Here is a 22352-nt window from a genome sequence, read left to right as displayed (position 1 = left end):
GAAAAACATAGCAGACATTTGGCTTAAGAACTTACTGGAATGACTGACCTAGGAAAGTTTGAAGAGGTGTGGTAAAGCTTCATGGTGACCTCTTCATTTTTCCGATCATTAATTGCAAGATATTAAAATGTATGATTTTTCTAATATTTTGTATTTAGGAAGTATAGCTTCAGTATTATTTCATATTCTACTGCAAATAATAAATGACCAGATGCAGAGAACTCCCTGAAACAGCTTCCTTTAAATGTAGCTATTCTTTGCTAAGTTGCCAATGTATGTGCACAGTGCATGAGAAAAAAAAAATGCTGGATGCCAATTCATGAATATTTTAGGTCCTATCGATTAAGGGTCTATTTAGATCTAACATAATGAAAAGCAGCAGTCAAAAGGGGGTGCTGTTGTCATGGAACCATCATCCACTTGAGTCAATGGAGGTGCCCTTGAAAATGTCAAAAAAGACGATATATCCTATTTTTTGACAGTCCATTAAAATGGACCTTCAAAAATCAGTCATGTAAATAGCCAAATTGCAATTAATTGATCTTAATGCAGCTGTGAGACAGCTATGAAACTCATTCATGTGCCCCATAAAGTAAAGTGAGAGGGACCTTCCTCGCATTCTTTATTCAACCTGAGTGCAGCCAGACTGAATGTGGGCGGGTCTAATGGTGGTCAGCGATCACATTCACTTCAATGGTAGTGTTGAAGATATAGCCAAAAAACAGCATTCGGCTATCTCAAGCTGTCCCACTAAAGTGTATGGGAACACCAAGTGTCACCAGCCCCATTCACATTCAGCCTGGCTGCAGTCAGGTGTGGAGTGCAAGGAAGGTAGTCCTCACTTTACTTTGTAGGACAACCCCTTTAACATAGATTGGTTTCTGTGGTTGACAGAGGTATTATTGCAAATACAATAAATAGACAAAAATGAATAAAAGAGGAGATTTTGGCTTAAGCTTTTATATGTATGTTACTCAAAAATTGCAACGAGGAACTGAAGGCGCTGCCTGTCATCTGTGACTGGTAAGTTGTTTTTTGGGGGGATTTGGGGTGCATATTTGTTATTGACATAAATGCTTTATACAAAAAGTATACTTGTTTTAAACAGCTCATTCACAGACTATATCACCACCTAGGATCTTTTTGGGGACACCATTTCATCTTTGTTACCCAAATTGTGGTTACCAGTAATGTTTTCTATTTTAATATACAGTTATACACCATTTATACTTTCCATTGTTTTCCTATGCCCATCTGCTGTAGAGGTAACAGGATTTTTGTCATGTGTTACAAAACATATATAAGAACAGCATTAGTTTGTCACTTGATAAAACACAATCGTATTCTCTCATTGGGGCAATTTATCATAAAAAGAATATCTATAGTCAGTTTTGCTGGAGTCTGCTTTGTGTATATATGTCTTTTTTGGGGGGGGAGGGAATGGCGGTAATTGTAAGTCCTGTCATCGGATCTTACATCTCCAGACCTATGATAGGCATTTTGCCAACTCGTATATAGTTTGATATATAGGTTTCTTTGATGTGTATGGAGCAAGGAACCCAAATAAAGCAAAGCTGCGAGCCCAAGTGCTATTATCACACAATCAGTGCAGTCTTTAATAGAAATAAATATTTTTTTTGGCAGTGAAAGGAGTTGAAAGAATATCAAGTGTTAGGGGGCAGCAAGCGCTTAGCAGATGTTACATCGAACTAAAATTAATAAAAAAAAAAAATCCTCCTTTCTAACATTTGAAAGTGGGTCAGGTTTGTTGAAGTTCTGAGACTATTGGGTTACGTTTCCTGTTTCGGTGCAAAGCCAACCATTGTGCAAGAACTTTAACAGATGTGCTGTTCCCCTTTTTAATATATGGGAATAAAAACTCTGGTTCTGTTGCAGAGTTATAAATTACAGTGAGAAAGCTCAAGCTGTCACTGCGTTAACCTTAACTCGCCAGAGCAGCGGGATTCTGCCCTGGAATAACCTGATGCCGAAAGATTTATAACTTGAAAAATGTAACAGATTCCAGAAAGGATGGAGATGTGTTGACTGCTCTGTCAGACAGAGATGAACATTTAGGATTCTGTGCAGAGAAAACATTTTTCTTACCTACAGTCCAGTTCTTCTGGGATTGATCCCACAAAATGGCATAGTATCTGCATTAAACAGGCCCAGCCCTGCAGAAAAGATGACGGGACTGTAAATATGAGGGGATTACAGCATTTTTGGTTTAGGGATTTATTTACTAAGTGCACCTTATACAGTATGTCTTCTTTATAGATTAACTAATGAGAGCTGATCTAGCCATATGCTTTCAGGTCCGTATAGTCAAATATTATGCGCATATCATTATATGTGTATATTATATTATATTATGTAAGGTTATATTATTGTACAGAGTTATACTACAAAGTAAGTCATACAATATTATATTATTGTGCAGGGTTTTTTTTTTCCTAAGTATTTTATGTACTATATTATTTTAGAGTTTTACTACATGGTATGTAATATTTTATTTTTCAGGGTTATACTATGTCATATGTTATGTAATAAGCCTATTGTACACTTTTATTGTGTTGTACAGTGTACTTTGTATTAAACATGTATATCCTTTAAATGGAGTATAGCTGTTATTTAGATATGCGATATATATATATGAAAATGATATCAATTATGTGCTAGATAGGTATAGATGGATAGTTGGGTATGAAATAGGAAGATGGATAGATAAACATGAGATGGGTTGATTGATGAATATCAATCATATCGGGTTCATTTCAACCGTTTAGGTGATAGAACTATATCTGAACACCCCCATCTCATTCGGTAGAACAGGGACCTCCCACGTCTGTAATGCCGCCTTGTCAATATGACATAAACCTCTATGACTGAGTAAACACCTAGACTTTTTGTGGATGTAGTAAAAACACGTCAACCACTGCCACCCAAGGTCAGAATCCTTATACATTTGTGGTGGTCAGTGTTACATACTGAAGTTTTACTTGAAAAACCAGGTATCCATTGGTGGGCAGGGTCTTGACTGCATGTTAGGGTCAAACTGTGTGATCTTATCCTGAGACCTTTTTCAAGGTGTTTGCTGGCAATTTTTAATATACTCTATGGAGTATAAAAATTTCCAGTATGTAACGATGGAAAAAAAAGAAATCGCTCACAACTCTTTCGCTGCAAGAATTTAAGAAAAAAGTTTCAAGCCACTGAAAGCATTCCCATGGACATCTTTGTTAGAATGATTTGTTTTGTAGTAAGTTAAAAAGTCTTGGTCTAGTCCAGAGGTCAAACCCGTGGGCAGGGGTCAGATGTAGTCGGTTCTGCCGATTTGGTTGTTAAAAATCCATTGGATCACAGAACTGGGAAGTGGAGGAGACCTTACCCAGTTCTTAAACTGGCAGATTTAGAAGCCATAGACTTCCTGCCTAAGCCGCAGGGCCTGGCAGCATGAGTACAGTACTTGACCCTCTCTCCCCCAGTCAGGTAGGTACTCCTGTATGAGGGAAGTGATGGAGGCTGTGCCATTGTTTGGGGGGCACTGGTCCGGGCCATTTTACTGTATGAGGCCAACATAAAGAATGCACTGAACTTCTAATTTTTTCTGTGTGTGGCCCATTTACCCGACCAAGTTTGAGACCCCTTCTCTACTCATAACCTCAGATTTAAAATCTTTAATTTTAAGTATCTTGAGTCATAGGGTCAAGATCCCTTTGGGTTATGTAGCCAATTGTAACTAATCGTTATAGAAATCATGCTTCTTTTCTAGCACTTTATTTGGTTTATTATGGCCTAAAATGAAAAACGTATTTCTGGTCACTGAGTTAGTGCTGTAGTATTAGTATATTTTTGTGTGAGAAATATTGGAAGCAGTCTTTTTATTTTCCTGAGAAAGCTTTTCTGTCCACTTGGAAGGATTACACAGGCACGATGAAAAGGAAGCATTTTATCTTCCAAAAGCTTTACTACTATAATAGATTATTCCAATAAAAAGTTTGACTATTTACTGTAATTCTCATTCATTTTATTCTCGATGCTACATAAAGCAGGTAAGACCTGCCATGAGTCTGTCTCTGGATTTACAATACAAGTTATTATGTATAATATGTCGCCAGGGTCCATTGTTCACAGTTCTTGGGATAGAAGGGTCCAAAGGGTTTATATGTCTCAGTCCACACTGTGCTTCTCTTGTAGAACTTTTGCACCATAGAATTTCACTTTTGTCATTGACATCCTGTGTGTGTGTGTGTGTGTGTGTGTGTGTGTATATATATATATATATATATATATATATAAGAGTTAGGCCAGAGCCACATGGATACTTTGGTTACAACATCGCAAAACGAAATAGCATCACATTGGCGCAACTCTTTCACTCATGTTTGTTTCACCAATGTTACTTGCTCAGGAGCCTGTCGGGGTGATACGGGATATAAAACCACCCACATGGACCCTGGGGTTAGTGCCCCAAATGGCCCTTTTGTAAAGGTGTCTGCATCAACATTGAGAAGAAAACCTTTATCCTTAGCTAGTGCCTGTATGCCAGCATCTGGTGCATGTGCAGTGAATCCACAATCTACTTTTCCGACTTCACTGAACCCAGGCCCCTGAAGCACCAAAGATGAGTCCAATGCGACTCATCTGTAGGTTTTTGTTTTGTTTCTGTTTTATTTAACATGGTCACACACCACTTTACAACAGGGCTATTTAGAACACTAAAGTCCTGGTCTGTAAGGACCTGTGGGTTGTTTAGTGTCCCAAATCACCTTGACATGTTCCCTTTAAAAGAAGTATCTATTTTTTTCCTCAAAATAATTTTATTGTTCCAGTGCATCTAAAATAAATATGACAATTACAATACTGTATGTGTTGAATGTTTTCATGATTTTATTAGATTATTTACATAATGATGCTGGCCTGTTTTTTTTTTTTAATGTTGGCTCACCTATCGTGGCCCAAAGATCATTGGCCTGGAAAGACCCCAGAGTATAATGATAGGAGTGGTTGTGGGGTTTGTAGGCCCATGGCCTCACTTGCCGATCCTCGCTCCTGCTCTCAGCCCCTTAATGCCCCGGGCCCTGTGGCAGCCGCTACCGCTGCTACCCCAGTAGTTTACACCCCTGCAGAGGAAATATCTAATGCGTTCTTACTACCAATGCCAATATCTCAGGAAGGTGAAGATGATTCCAATGCAGATCTCAATTCCCGACAGTATTTTCGCAGAAGATCGTTCCCAGCTATCATGATGATCTTGGTATCATTTTAAAGATTAGATTATCATCCCCCCTGTCCCATTTTTACTAGGCAGTCCTCACACTGACAGCATGTGATTCACAGGTAGTGCATGACTCATTTAGCACATCTCAAAAAATAATACAGACCCACCCTCAGTCCTCTTAACAAATAGAGATCGCACAGGTAATCGGCCCAACAGAAAAAAAAAAAAGACATTTTGATTTTGACTGAATTATCTTTGATGAGTATCAGTCATGCTTGCACATTATTGGGATGCATGTATTTGGCCATATACATAATTGTGCATTATACCTCGTGTACAATGTATACTATATGCAGCAAGAAGGGCGCAGTACATAATAAGGAAGACACTGTATGTAATACGCAGGACTTTGTATATAATGTCAAAAAGGGACACTATTTAATGATAAAGAGGACTCCGTGTATATACTAAAAAATGTTACTGTCCATAATAATAAACAGGGCACTTTGTATAATGACAAAGATAATACTATATAATTATAAGGAGGACACTGCATATAAAGATGAGAGACAGCTCTATATAAAATGATGAGGGAAAGCATTGTATGAGGATAGCTCGTATATCAGAGCCAGCTCCAGATCAATGTAGGCCCGTATATATTTATATAATGGCAACATATTCCACCCATCTAAACCTCTTCTCTCGATGGAGAGTCTTCATCATCTCTGCCCGTCACATCCAACCCGCACTGCCTGTGTTGGAGCTCTGACGAAATCTTATAGCATTCCTCTAGCATCTCATAGGTTGCAGGCCAGAACCAGCCTGTGGCCTATGCATGTAATTGTTAGGGCTCTCTGTTCTGCTACAGATCTTCAGCCTAGCAGACCATCACTTGTCCAGGTTTGGTGGGCGCTGAATTCAGCCCTGAATTCCTATGCTGCCAGATTATGGCATTAGCACAGGGATCCAGGATAAAAAAAAAAATGTTCTGGCATTCTGGGAGGAATCCAAAATTGTCGGCCCCCCTTGGGTGCGCCCCTGATTTTGAGTATAAATATGCCTCAGCTACTGGTTTACATGAGCGCATTTGGCAGTGAGTGAAATTGAGGAAATAAGATCATACACTACATACTTATATTTGGGGCCAAATATTGAAACAGACGGAAAATTCGAAATGTGTCAGAATTTTTTTTTTCTGGCAAAATGTGCACATCTCTATGAATGTGCACATGTTCTGGATTCATTTCTTGGTAGACTTGGTTTATTATGTAACACAGGCACAATGAAGCTCTTTTCTACTAAAAAATAAACATATATGATAATTTTACCTCAACATCAACACACAGTCTAAAGAAAAGTGTAAACAGTTGTAAGAAGAGATCCACAACTACGTGTATGACCTCAGTTCTTAGAAGCCGTTGGACTGTTTCAGTGGAATCAAATATTTAAAGGGTACATGATGCGTACCCTGCCAACAGAGACGCACTGAAATAGTAAGGTTTAGAAGAAAGAATTTGTGTATATACAGTGTATACATAATCCTGTGGATTATAGACTACATTTTAGAATTATATTTTTCCAAAGAAGTCAGGACAGTAAGTATCCAACAACTAAAACTCTTGTACCATTAATAAGTAGGTCCTCGGTCCATATTGATTGGAAGGTTCGATACATGTATGGTTTCTCAATATACTACCTTATTAGAGCTTCTGACTACTTATGAGTTGTGTGAAGCCCTAGGGCCTTGCCATAGGGCCCTGCTGAATCTACCGTAGCTTCTTATGAAAAATTTCTCTATGGAAGCCCCATACAACAAATCAAGTGTCTACTTCTTCTTAAAAGTGTTATCCTGGATTTGAAAAGAATGGTGCTGTTTGTTGAAAAAACAGCCATGATTTTAATCCTCTTTAATTCCCATTGATTTCAAAGGAGAGATAACCCCTTGTGTGTGCACCCACCTACCCAATCGAAACTGTGCTAAGAACTCATGGATATACTATAACTATTCTACAGGTTTCACAGATAACTAAGCAATTTAAGTAGAATTTCCCTGTACTCATCTTTAACCAATAGTTGTAAAACATGACAACGGAAAGAAACCGTATAACTCTCAAAAACATACAAAATAAGTCTGTCTTCAGCTTTCATTTCATATTTGTTATAATAAACTCCATACATAATAGAATCTATAAAATGACAGAGACCACCACAAACCTGATAGACCTCATTATTGTCAGTGGGGTCCATCAGGCACCATTGGTTTCAGTCATGTGATAGATATAGCACTGCTATCATTTTGGATGTTTTACATCATTGACTGTGCAGGACATTGGAAATTCTTAATACAGATGAGAACAGAGCCTAAAAAAGTGTAGCCTAAAGGTTCTTCATTTGGTTTCTCTACCTTGAGTTGTTGGTAAACTACCTAATCTGCCTAGAGTATCTAATAGAAACTGGTGTGTCCATATCCATATATACATGTTCAACAGAAACTGATGTTTTTGGATATATTTAATGATAGACAAAGTGGGTTACTTATATCCATCTTGTATGGTTGATGCTAAAATGAGAAATCCTCACCACCTATATTATATGTATATGTACAAATTGTGGTTTCACATCACTAAACACAGTGGTTGATCCAGACTTGGGTTTTCCCATAGCATCGCCACACAATAGTAATATTTACTTTGCAGAACCCTTTTTTGGCTGTAGCAGGTAATTATAAAACTGCTTTCAATATAGTACGATGGTTAGCATCAAAATAATTTGCTGAGTATTCCCATCCAAGCACCTCATTTAACAGCTGATGGTGTGTATCGAAAATGTTGACAGGAGCCGGTCATGCCTTGATGCATATTGGATCAGTAGGAATGAATTAGGAGTCCTGGAGGAACGTCCTTTGGTTTATGATATGAAGACTGGTTTTGGCATTTTTATGGCTTGCTATTTTGCTCACAATATTGTCAGTATTTCATTTAGGACTCAATTAAACCTGCCTGAGCCATATAGTTCCTCTGGAAACAATGAAGGAACAGCTTAATTACAAGGCTCAGCAGAAGCGGCATACAGCTGTATGTTATATAGACCTGTAGGTCCTCCTCTAAAGACACTGGAGCTTGTTCTTTACATTCAGACTTGATGCATTTATGAAGCAGTTTTAGTATTGCAGTTATATTATTACTAGACTGCTTGTGTGAACAGTGATGACTTCTGTGTGTAGTCGGAAACTCGCTTTATATCAACCAGATCGGGTAATGTGTCTCATTAGGGAGAGGTACTACAGGGACTTATTAGAGCATGCATGCCCTACTAAGAATTCTGGGTAATGAATATACAAATAAGAATTTGCTTCTAGCCCCACCTTTAAGAAGGTACTTCCCTTTAGATTAATGCATGAGGTTCATGGAGACTAAAGCATATTCTGGGATTAATAACCTATGACTATTTATCCTATGAATAGGAAATTCCAGGCTATGGACTCATTGATCTTAGGAAAAGATGCAGGGCAAGGATGTGTGGTGTGGAGATAACAAGGAATAACAAAAAGATTAAGGATTGTCACATTGGAAAAACTATAATCATTATGGTTTTATTGATTCAGATTTTGTGATTGTCCATTTTGTTTGCCTTTTGATATGCTGAGGTATGAGAATTTTATTCTAGTACCAGTACTAGTATTTTTTTTTTTTATACTTGTAATAAAGCTGTACTTACCTGTTCAATCTCACATTACTTCAGTATTGCTTTTGTTCTAATCATTGCTGTTTGCTTGACTGCATTGTTGATGTGCCCTATTTAACCCATGTGACTGTTGTCACTGGCCACAGTGGTCCTATGCCTTATACCACCAAGGTCCTATGCCTTATACCACCAAGGCCAGTCATTGGCTGCATTGTTTACCAAGAACACATCGGGGAGGTGTAGAGTAGCAGCGCTACAGTGATGGGGGAATGTTGCTTTTATTACTTTATCAGTCCCCTCCCCCTTTTTTTTTTAGTTCAGAAAACCCACTTAATCTTAAAGAAGAGTCTGATAAATGAGATTAAGGGTCTCTTTAATTGAGGCATCATGAAGGGGTCTCTGATAAGAGTGTTAAAATGATTTTTATTGGTTATAAAATATTAAAATCACATTAAAAGCTAGACAGAATAGCCGATCCTGGAATTTTCGTTGCCTGCGCAGAGGGACATCAATAGAGTGTATTTCCAGCTCAAATATTTCCCTGTACTTAGGCAACATCAGAATACAACGCTTCTAAAGTCAGCCTTGTGTATTGCTTTCTGTATAAACCATCCCATAGATATCATTAATGAAATTTCCTCAAATGCCTTTCTTGATTGATAGGCATCCTGATTCCTCATTGACCCCAAATGTTAAATTTTCACTGAAGGCGATGTATCAAGATGACTACAGTAATACCACATGGTGTGCAAGTGATTTATAGTTCTGTGGTTTTAGCGACGGCATCAAGTATGCGCTAAGGCTGTGTGGGTGGATGCCAACTTAGATCTTATGACTTATTTGAGACTGAGAAAATATAGAACCATGGTCGTAAGGGCAGCTGAAAATGGTGTTATATGCTTTATAGTCATTGAAAGTATTTGATTAAAATATTTTTATATAATAATTTTTCATTAGTGACATATTTTGTAGGTAGGTTATTAAGTTAAAGGAAATGCATTCTCTTAGTTTTTATTAAAGGGATCCTACCATTCAAACCCATTTTTTCTCACTAAAATGTCGGAACAGCCTTAAGAAAGGCTATTCTTCTCCTACCTTTCAATGTCTTCTCCGCGCCGCTGTTCGCTTGAAATCCCGTTTTTTGTCTGTATACAAATGAGTTCTCTTGCAACACTGGGGGCGGGTCCCAGTGCTCAAACAGCACTGGGGGCGTCCCCAATGCTGCGAGAGAACTCTCTCCAGCGCTGCCTCCATCTTCTCCAGCAACGGCCTCTTCACGCGTCTTCTTCCGGCTCGGAGGTGGTGGTGGTGGGGGGGTGTCAAAATTCAACACCTGCGCAAGTCGGCTCTGCCAGCGGGCCTCGGGCAGAGCTGGCTTTACATGCGGGCGGTCATTTTTTGGCTACCGCTTACGCAGTACAATCCTGTAGTTCTATGGGCTGCCCGCATTTGAAGTCAGCTCTGCCCGAGACCCGCTGGCAGAGCCGACTTGCGCTCATAAGTTGTGATTGAAAGCTCCTACCATCAGATTAAGCTTGTCCTTCTTGTCTTATCTTCTGCGATTCCGGCTCATTCCTCAACGTCCGCTCTCCATAGACTTCTATAAGTGTGTAATCTTGTGTCATGTGACCTGCATTCCATCTCAGTTATAGCAGTAGTTTCAGAGTGAAACTCAGTTTATCTGAGGAAGAGGGGGCAGAGTAACAGACTGAGGAGAAAGAAGCATTTCTCTCTGATAAGATTTGTGACAAAGTTTCTGATAAACACATGTACTATTCATATATGCAAAGAAGTTTGCTGAGTGCTAGTGGCTCCAGACATGACAATACTAAGATTTCAGATATTCTGCAGGCTTCTTATTGAAATAGTTAAGGATTACCATACTGTGGACTTGTTTTCTTCAGCTCTTATCAGTTTATATATTTGTTTGTGTAAAAATGTATCTGGGCATCATAAAAGGGTTTCACAAAACACAGCTAAGCTGTAATACCAGAGTGTGTCATGGACAATAGTGGGGCTGTTTCTAGAAAAGAAACAACCTCAAATGTGTTTTATGAGATTGCCACTGGAGGTAAAGGAGTGACTTTAGACTCTCCCATAATATGTATGACATCCATCCATCTTACCACCACCCAGGATCAGTTGAACCAATCAATTCTCTGTTCATTTCCCTCTTAATCATTTACATTAGAAAAAAAGCATCTATTTCCAAAAGAAGCCAAAGTCATCTAACAGAATAAATCATGTTTGTTCAGCTGGATATCTTATTTATTTGAAATACTGGGAGAAATCTCTTCTGACTTCACAAAAAAGGGAAGGGTAAACAGAAAGATTGTCCAAGAAACCTGAGCTGAAGAGTTCTGTCTTTTCAGAGTGCTGTTGTAAAAACCTATTTGTTCGATCCAAGGAAAATATAGTATATCAAATGTTGAAGACTGCATGGTGGCGTCCTAGAATTCTCACTTCGAAAGAAAAAAAATCTGACTCTCTCAGTAAATAAAGGTTCATTTTTTAGTGAGATTATTATAACAGGAGCTCCCACCCTTCTTGGTCCTAAACTCAACCAATAAACCAGAGAAGAAGTAGGTTTTACAGGATGGTTTGGAGAGCGATAAAGAAAAATATCCAAGCAGCAATCAGTGGATAAAGTATAGAATAAATAATGACTCCCCCAGTGTTCTCCGATATGCCTGAATACTTCAGTATATTGCTTTGATTGGTAATCCCAAAAAACCATCCCCATGTAAACAGATCCCACTGATACCTGGCGGGCTAAAAGGCTGCCTTCCCCTCCATAGAGAATCTTGGCCACTTATCATTAGGGCACATTGTGCGTTTTCTATTCTGGAGACAAATGGAGAAGTTTCCAGTCTCTGATCCATATCCAATCCAAAATGTGAACCGTATGTTACATAGTTTTGTGCCTCTGGAAATGACAGGTCTGCTGCCGAGGGCTTCCTCCCCTCCTCCTACGCTTCATGGAAATGAACAGGTTGCTTGCCAGTTTCGTGTTGGTTCTGGATAAACCTACCACATTGTGCACTGTGCAAAAAAACACGCAGCTTTTTGCGGCGTGAAGCAAGCTTTTACTAGGAGGTGGATTGTGTAGTGGAAGTTGGAAAAATATACTTCTGACTGTTACACACCTTCTTAAGTGGCAGGGAAATGTGATCTGTTACTTGGCCATATGGGTTCTGAGATCTGTTTGTTACATTTCTTCAGTGAATTGTTACGTAGCTTGTACTTAAGGCTGAAGGTTTTACCTTGAATAAAAGGAATATAAAGTATGATACAACTTTGTTTTACAAATAAAGGAGAACTCCAAGATTTGCAGTACAGTTCAAAATATTTAAGAAAAAATACTGCAAAGTAAGAATAGTTTCAAAAATAGAAGGGTTAATAGTCAAGTAGCAAACTGCAATGTAAATGAATAAGGGTCAGTTTACACGGAGGAATTTGCTGCAGATTTTGCCCTGAATCTGGAACAGATTCCTTGTGGAATCCGCCTCCCATTGTTTTTAATGTGAGGCAGAGATCACGACAGGACACATAAAAAAGAAGCCTCCTGCTCGATCTTGCAGTGGATTCCGTCCGCGACTTGAGACTCCCTCCTGACTAGGCCCAATATTTTGTGTGACCGCCCTTTACTTTGAAAACCGCATCATTTCTTCTATGTAGTCAGGTTTTGAAGGCGCTTATCTTGGGGTAAGGGGGGGAGGGTTACAAACATAGTAGATAACTAAGCACAGATCTTCTGTGGATTTCCAGACAGACTGGATGATATTGAAATTAGGGCTCTTTGGGGCCATATCATCACTTTGACAGGGAGTGACACCAAATATTTACCTGATTTACATTTCTCTATATTTATTCACTTGTTAACTTGCAGTTTGTTGATTGATGAAAATTCAAAAATAAATTTTCTATTTTTGAATTCTTACTTTGTAATATATTTTCCACACCTGCCTAAACCATTTGTACAATACTGTATCAGGGGCATAGAGAGGCTGTGTTAGTGGGCCTATACACTTGGAATTCCTATTAGTTAATTTTACTATATAAGGTGATAACAGCAATATTTGGTGGCATAATGAAATATCATGTTAACTGAAAAATCATTATATGATATTGACCCACCTCAATATATAACAGCACCAAAATTCGGGAAAGCCCTGTTGAATCTGGTATGGTTCAATTTTACTATATAAGGTGATAACAGCAATATTTGGTGGCATAATGAAATATCATGTTAACTGAAAAATCATTATATGATATTGACCCACCTCAATATATAACAGCACCAAAATTCGGGAAAGCCCTGTTGAATCTGGTATGGTTCATGTATACATCTGGTGACCATGACAGATCTCTGTAAATGCCCACCGTCAGGGGGAGATCCTGCCACCTCTATGGCCATTAACTTTTCCACTAGGTGTCAGTTAAGGACATTGTCTTGTGTTTCAGGAGCCCATTGTGATTTCTGAAGGCAACGTGGTACCCAGAATTTTCAAAAATACATTTCCCGGTGACTCAAAGGGGTGTTCCCACAATGGACATTAATGGCATAGTCAGAGGATATGTCATACATTTCTGATGCATTTGGATCTTTGTGTGACCAGCAGAGACATCTACTGTATTTAGAGAACGGGAGACAAACCCTTGACCTCTTTTAGTGAGCCGGCCACTGTATTTTGAAGTCCATGAGAAATTGCACATTCTGTTTTATGGCTGTAGTAATCCTTAGTTTAGCAATATAAATAACTTATTTTGTACTCTGGTTTAATAGGTGTGGATACAATTCCCAGGATCCCCACAAAGCAGCTAAATTACAGGGCTGTAATGCACCATTGTTACCACATGCACTTGTTTGGCTTGGCACTGCAGCTTGGTCCCATTCACTTGAACTGGACTAAGTTGTGGTCCCAGAGAAAATACGCCTGTGTAAATAAACAAGCAGACCATCAATGTTTAAGTCCAGGAAAATTCCTTTAAGGCCTTAATCAGAAATGTGGCCATTTATTTTTCTTATGGTTCTTAAGCCTTGAATTTAGAATATTGAATTATATACAAGTCGTCTTTGCTGTAGCAGTTGAGTGTACAGAGCGTTCACTTCATCCTGTTATTTTATGCTCATCCGCATGACCCACATACCAGGCAGCTGGCAATATACCTTTACAGATTGATATATTTATCTGCCACTCATGTGCTTATTATGCAGTTTTCCTTTGAATTTTCTCGGCTTTCAGACTAAATGCTCGGTTCACATTTCTTTAATTGCGCTGGCCTCAGTGTGCGTGGTAGGAGGCTGCACTACCTTAAATGACTCTGTAATGGTCTTCACTATGATACGCTCTCCTTTTTCACCATTCTATGTAGATTCCAACAAATATGGGAATTATAAAGTTAGAAGTTGCCCCATTGGCACTTTTTGGATCTGGGGAATGGCATGTGAAATGTTTTTTACTTTTCTCATTGAGGCCGATATAAATTGATATAGGGTAGACAGCCATGTTGTACTGGTACCGATTACGTGATGCAGATGTAGCAGAGCTGAGTGTGTTGTGACAGGATCCTTGTAAAGATATTAGTGTGCAGTAGATTTTCCACAGTGGACAATTCTCTTGACTTGTATATTTTCTTAAATACTTATGCACTTTTATATATTGTTTTGTTCCTCCATAGAACATGTGAATATTTTCTTTATTGGGTGTTAATGTTCTCCTTGTCAGCCGTGCCCCTATATAGTTGGACATTGCATTACGGATTGGGCATGACAGGGTATGTATTTGTGCAAGAAAATGATCTGTATGTGTGTCTACTTATGTTCATCCATGACCAGCACGTATAGGGCATAGCAGGAAATAATGTAAATATGATGGCAGCAGAGACCTCAGAAATGCCACCTATATGCAGTGGCATAACTACAGTCTTGTGGGCCCCCTACCTCATCCCTAGAGTGAATTCTTGATAGTGATGGTTACGGGTGCTAAGGTGTTTAATCCACTTTAGTGTGGTTCGGGTAATCTGTGGCTCTCCTTGGTTTATGGGCCAGATGGAAGCTGCAATCTCAATACTGATGCCAGTGCTTGTGGGCCCCTAAGGCTCCTGGGCCCCCATGTGACTGCACTCTCTGCACCCCCTCAGGTTATGCCCCTGCCTATATGAGTATACATATGCCTATTTCTTGTCCTGCTGCCTCATAACATGTCAGGTTGACCTCCAATGGTTTACACACTGCTGGCATCAGTCGTATCTGTATATACTGCGACCATCTTTAGGTTGGATAATCCTGAATCAGACATCTCAGTAGTCCCTTACATATAGCTCCTGCTCTCCTCTCTTCCTGTGGAAGATTAATGATTGTTTCCCCCTGGTATAATGTATACATGTATGTACTTCTCTTCTCCCTGTAACTGCGCTCCTCTCACTTTACACAACCTGTGCGCTGTTTTGTCTGAGCAAAAATAAATTTACGGCGGCTGTATTTCTTTCTCTCCTGCTGTAAATTTATAGTCCGTGCCAAGCAATTCTTGCGGGTTTATTTATGAGAAAGGAATAGAATGCACAGGACCCTCATATTTCCAGGCCTCCTTTGCATACATGTGGCATATGACAGCTGTGTGGTAGTAAAGCCCGTGCTGCGCCGCTTGCTTTTAAAGAAATACAGTTGTGAGGATTTTATGTTCTTTAACTCAATCAGCCAGCGCTTGCCATCTTCCAGCCCAAAGACCCTCCGCAGACCATTTTCAGCATTTTGCTGCAATTAAACTCCTCTGGATTTAGCCCACAGGCAATTTAGTGCCTTTTTACATATGCACATTATGAACTTTTGACCAGGAACTAGTAGTCGTATATTAAAATGCAGCTTCTGAGAGCCGACTTAACAAGTTCCTCAGAGTATTCGCCGGAGTCAGTTGTGGAAAAGGGTAATTTAAACAACTTTCAGAGAGGCCATTGAGAATCTTACTTATGATCCTAAATATGTATTTTTCCTCTCTGTCTTCCTCCTGGAAGGCGCTTGCCGGAGCTCTCAGAGATGTGATTGATCTTTTATTCAGCAGCTAACGAGGGCTGTGATTCTATTAGTGCTCTACAAGGCAAGGGAGTAGTGATTTAATGAAGTGTCTAGCGAGCGAGCTTTAGATTTATCCTGTTGCGTCTAATTTGCAGCGCCCGTTGCGAGCCTAACAGAGAGCGCGCTTGCTTTTGCCATTAGCCAGGTATTTCCTTAGTAAATTGTTGTAAGGTCAGGTGTAGCTATCTCAGGGAAAGACGCTGCCTCCCCTCCTTAGTGTCTTGAGACATGACAGGCTCAGCACTGAGCGTTCAGTGGAGCGGAAACATAAGGAGCAGAGGTCTGTCTCCGATTCCCCCTCAGCTGATGCCGGAGCAGATGAACTGCCAAGCAGGACTAATAGAGTCATAATTGGCGATTAGGACTGAAACAGGGCAATAACATCTTAATACAAACTGGCGTATATTATACTTACTGTCAGTTGTGTTAAGGTTCCTCGGTAGCCTTTTACCAGCTTCAGCCCTCCTTATTAATTCTCAGTTATGAGGCAATCAGTTTTAATAGTATCTCTCTACAAACAAACAGCAGCATGTCAGGCCGGGGTTTTGCTTCCCGGTGACACTTCTAAGCCCTCGGTGCTTTGCTTTGGCTGTGAAATCCAACAGATGTTTTTAATAGGAGGCATTAAAATATATTTTGCTATGCCTGTAGCCCAGTTAACAGAGAAGAGGACCTACAACATGGCTTATGGCTTGGCTCCTTTAATAGAAGTGACATGGCATGTGCAGTGATTCCATTAAACTTCATTGGGTTGGAGAATACCTCTAGAGCTGTTGTCTATATAAAGTTGTTGTAAAATTCAGCTATTTATCAATTTTATCTGTTCCTGGAAAAGCCGGGGACTGGTATTGTGGCTGCCAGCTTGCCTAGGATTTCTGGATCTCAGCAGTTATATATTGTAAGATCTTTATCACTTTATGTCACGGAGCAAAGGTATACGTCTTCCTCCGGAAGGTCTTTTGAATCAACACGGACGCAAGAGGTCGGGAGACAACAGCAATTTATTGTAATCCACAAAGTTAGTAGCCGGCGGCGGTCACATCAACCGTAATAACAATAAGTCCACAGAAGTCACAACTCAATGATAGCTTTGGTTCCTTGGTCCTGTAACTAAATCCTGGCTCTCTTCAGAGCTGTGCACAGGCCGGCTAACACATACTAACTCCAGCTACAACTATATACTAAACTGTTACACCTATATCTGTGGGTGGGAAGGGCTGAGTCACAGATCCTTCCCCCCTCACCTATACCAAGGAGAGCAGACTCCCTGTCTACTATGGACAATGCACCATCCAACATCTTCTTGGAGACACTGATCAGATTATCTCCACCCATTGTCCTCACTGGTCCTCACTAGTTAGAGGTATTTGCATACAATGTGCTAACACACTAGACCCGAATCAGCCAACTACACACTGATGTTTACAACAGGTTAGAGAATACATTCCACATGAAATATATATTACACATTGCCTATTGCCGGACTCTAACCATCCCGTGACAACCCCTCCCCCTCTCAAAACATGTGCATGACACAATTGGCCTACACAGGTAAATTGGGGAATGCACATCAGTCTCTATAGCTCATATGTCCTCCTGCCGGGATAACCCATCTGCGTTCTGGTGTTGGTTCCCTCGGCGGTACTGAATGGTAAAGTTGTAGGTTTGAAGGGCTGGCATCTGGCAGAAAATCCGGTGGATCCATGTTGGCGTCTCTCTGAGCTTGGCTTCGGGTCACTGCTCCCACAAAGTGGCACTGTAGATTTCCAACATCGTTGCCTAACAGAACATCGGCCGGCAGCCCGCTCATCACACCAATTGTGCATCGTTTTGGTCCATAACCATAGTCGAGTTCCACGGTAGCTTTAGGAATACGTCTTTGAGTACCCCCTGCCAACTTGATAGAAATGCCAGGGCCCTCCTCTAGGGCCTCGGGTCGCACAACTCGGGGGTCCGCTACCGTTAGGAAAGCTCCCGAGTCCCGGAATCCAACAACTGTTCGGCCATCCAGTAGGACCTCCTGCACGTGCTTCCGCTGAAGGTTTGCGGGATGTGTGGCGGAAGGCTGAATCCCATAGACCCCTGGAGGTGGAACAGATGTGTCATTCATGGAGTCATCTGGAAATGGGGCCAAACTTTCTGTCCTAGGAGTGGTTCCCAGGTAGTGAATAGGCCGAGATGCCACGGTGGCCCGTGCCCCCATGTTAACAGGGCAACTAGCTTGCAAATGTCCAGGCCGCCCGCAACCAAAACATCTGCGCTCTAGCATTCTTCCAGTAGGTCGTTGTCTAGGGACAGGGTTGTTCATAGCTGGAGGCCGATGGGCTGGGGCAAGGGTAGAGGGGAAATTGTAATCCTGAGGCCGGGCACGAAAGGTGGGTGGCTGGCTGAAGGGTGTCTGGCGGACTGTGGTAGTTTTCCGCTCCTCTGCAAACAACCTCTTCCACTGCGGCTTGATGGTCAGGCCCTCATCTGCAAGAGAAGCAGCTTGCTCAACTGTGGCTGGGTTCCGTTCCAGCACCCACTCACGGATCTCAGCGGGGCACTGGGAAAAGAACTGTTCCTTAAGTATGACTTGGAGGATCTTATCGACTGTGACAGCCTCCTCTCCTTCTAGCCAGCGCTTGCATGCTTGCTTCAACTTGTGGGCGAACATGTGGAAGGAGCTTCCCCCATTGTAAGACAAAGAGCGGAACTGAACTCGGTAGGACTCTGGAGTGACTGCATAATACTTCTGCACCGCTCTTTTAATGGCCTCATAGTCCCGCTGATCACTAGGGTCCATGGCTCTGAGAGCTTCCGCAGCCCCATCTCGTAGGTGCCCCACCAGATACCGGACCCAATCCTTCTCTGGGACTTCCATCAGGCGGCACTGGTGTTCGAAGTCCTGAAAATATCCATCAACATCCCCAGCCGCTTCCTCAAAGGTCTTGAAGTGTTTATGGGAGACATATGGTGGTTCTCTCACTGTTGGGCTGGGGGTCGGCGTTTGATTATAATTCCGCGTAGTTATCTCAGCCATTCGCCTTTCATGCGCCATTCTTTCCTTTTCATACGCCATTCTCTGTTCCTCCTTCTCCGTTTCCTGAGCCCTCTGTAATGCTCTACTCCTTTGCTCTGCAGTTGCTCCTAGCCCCAGCACTGCCAATTCCTCCTCATACAAAACAACCCATCTGCTCTTTTGGGTCTGTACCTGCCACTCCCGTATCTCTCCAGTCTCCTGGGGGCAGCCCTCCTCATGGTCGCTTTGCAGGGTCATCTCATCCAGTGCCTCGATCAGTTGATCTTTCGTTCTTCCCTGGTAACTCAGGTTTAGTTCCTGGGCCCTTACTTGTAGACTTGCCATAGTCCAGTTCCTGTATTCTGAGGTTGTGGCTCCATTAATCGCTGAGCTGTTGTAGTCCATCTCGCTGTCCGCTGTTGATCCCACCGCTGCCACCAGTTGTCACGGAGCAAAGGTATACGTCTTCCTCCGGAAGGTCTTTTGAATCAACACGGACGCAAGAGGTCGGGAGACAACAGCAATTTATTGTAATCCACAAAGTTAGTAGCCGGCGGCGGTCACATCAACCGTAATAACAATAAGTCCACAGAAGTCACAACTCAATGATAGCTTTGGTTCCTTGGTCCTGTAACTAAATCCTGGCTCTCTTCAGAGCTGTGCACAGGCCGGCTAACACATACTAACTCCAGCTACAACTATATACTAAACTGTTACACCTATATCTGTGGGTGGGAAGGGCTGAGTCACAGATCCTTCCCCCCTCACCTATACCAAGGAGAGCAGACTCCCTGTCTACTATGGACAATGCACCATCCAACATCTTCTTGGAGACACTGATCAGATTATCTCCACCCATTGTCCTCACTGGTCCTCACTAGTTAGAGGTATTTGCATACAATGTGCTAACACACTAGACCCGAATCAGCCAACTACACACTGATGTTTACAACAGGTTAGAGAATACATTCCACATGAAATATATATTACACATTGCCTATTGCCGGACTCTAACCATCCCGTGACACTTTATTACCAAGCAGGATTGAGGTCTCAGATAGTCAGGTGATAAACTTAACCCCAATGTTAGTACAGTAACCTGGGCAGATTCTGTAGTCTAGGTAAGATGGGGAACATCTCTTCAAATACTGCATAACTGGCTGGATGTTGGAAAAGGTGGGTGACAACCTATGTACAGTCTTGTAAAAGTGGGTAATGAACCCTGCAATACTCTATGAGCCATTTTTTTTGTCTTAGAAAGCAGTGTTACTTTGACTTTATTATTGCATAATCCACAGAGTTCAGCAATGCTGAACGCCATATCTTTCAGAGCTGTAAGGGTCCTCTTGTTTAGGTCAAACGCTAGAACTGTGGATTTTACTTGAGACTGACTGGAACCAAGCTAGATGTGGGCTTTGTACAGTATATATTATGCTTAAAGTGGTTTTCCAGACAAAGGATATTGATGATCATCAATATCAGATTGGTGGGCGTCCGACAAGTAGGACCACTGACGATCAGCCCTAGGTCATCAGTAGAGATGAGCGAACACTAAAATGTCCGAGGTTCGAAATCCGATTCGAACAGCCACACACTGTTCGGCTGTTTGATCGGATTTTGAACCCCAATATAGTCTATGGGGGGAAATGCTCGTTTTAGGGGTACATAAAATTCGATACAATTATACTTACCAAGTCCACGAGTGACGGTCGGGCTGGATTCCCCTTGAAGTCTTCTCCCGGCGCAGCGCCCCCGCGGCGTCTTCCAGCTGGAATTCACTCTGCCTAGGCATCGGGGCCTAGGCAGAGCCGACTGCGCATGCGCGGTCGGCTCTGCCCGGCCCGACGCCTGAGCAGAGCCGACTGCGCATGTGAGGGCATGCCCACGCATGCGCGGCCGGATGCCTAGGCAGAGTGAATTCCAGTCGGGGGACGCTGCACGGAGAAGACTTCTAAAGGTAAGCGAAGAACCAGCGTTGATTGGCAGAATGTATAGCATTCTGCCAATCAACGCTGGTTCTGCATCGAACCTTAAACTTCGAACAGCTAGTAGTGTTTGATCGAGTACGAGTATTTCGAATACCGTAGTATTCGATCGAACACTACTCGCTCATCTCTAGTCATCAGTATTTTTTGCCTGGAAAGACAAGAACTATATGGTGACATGCAACTGTGTGCTTAAGACTACAATGTTCTGCTGCGTGTTGTAGCTAATGATGGAGAATGTGGTGATTTTATGTTTGACAGTCGACAGAATTTCAACTATTATCAGTTGCGACTGTCTGCAAGTTATTTACATTCTTGATGATTCACAGACAAAAGTTGCCATATAGCCATAGCCGAAGTAGCACTATTTTCTTCTGCTTCAAGATACTTTGCAATACATGTAAAAATATGATTGATATATATATATATATATATATATATATATATATATATTTATAGTTAATAGATATATGTGTGTGTATATATATATATATATATATATATATATATACACACACACACACATGTATGTTTAAGTACAGAATATGTGGCACATATTGTATGCTGTACGTGTCATATAGTGTATATATATATATAATAGATATACAAGTAATATAGTGTATATCAAACATAGATCTCCATATTGTTTATATTATTTGCATTTACGTGTTGTGATATAAAGTATTATACATGGCATATAGTTTCCTGTTAATTTAAGATAACTGTGCAGATTCTGGAGAATAATTCTGCTGTGAAGTCCGTGTAATTTTGCAGTATTGACACTTGTGTCCTAGCGTTATCTCATCATTGTATTATTGTCTACTGATGTACCATTTCATTACAGTTTCTACAATAGAGCTGAAGTCTAAGCCTTTTAGCCCATAGCTCATTGCACAAAGAAACACTGTAAATGGCTTATTGTATATGAGATGATGTGGATCAGAGCACATCAGAATCAATAAGCAGCTAGTCACAACCTGGCAAAGTGTTCTTGGTCGGTTTCCTTTTAGTAAGTATGAATTCTAAAATGCAATGTCAAATACACAATCAAGTGAGAGAACGGCAATAAAACATTGGCTTGACACTTTTGTGGTTAAGTTTTCCCCTTTTTAAACCTATTGACCTTTTTTTAAATGGTTTTATGAAAAGGAAGGATACAAAACACAAGTTTCATGATTTAATAATAAGTTAATGATGAGTGAGGTGCATTGTGAGGGTGTTTCGGCTACGGTTCCAAGGGCATTAATAAATGGACTTGTTTGACCTCCGTCCATAAACAAGGGCAGTAAGTTCAAAGGTTAATAGCAAGAAGCTGTAAATGTCCATGAACTTAACTCCTAGTGGCAGTAAAGCTAGTCATTGGCATAAGATTGGGACTGGTGATGT

General features: G+C 41.0%; 1 protein-coding gene across 1 annotated transcript in view; it reads left to right on the top strand.

Annotated features, from left to right (window-relative positions):
* Positions 1-22352, top strand: part of WWOX (WW domain containing oxidoreductase) — an 813515-nt gene that overhangs the window by 248508 nt on the left and 542655 nt on the right. The window lies entirely within an intron of this gene.

This window comes from Leptodactylus fuscus, chromosome 7, assembly GCF_031893055.1.
Source record: "Leptodactylus fuscus isolate aLepFus1 chromosome 7, aLepFus1.hap2, whole genome shotgun sequence".
In the NCBI taxonomy this organism is placed as follows: Eukaryota; Metazoa; Chordata; class Amphibia; order Anura; family Leptodactylidae; genus Leptodactylus; species Leptodactylus fuscus.
The sequence above is the reverse complement of the archived record's forward strand: the minus strand, read 5'-3'. Positions and strand labels throughout refer to the sequence as shown.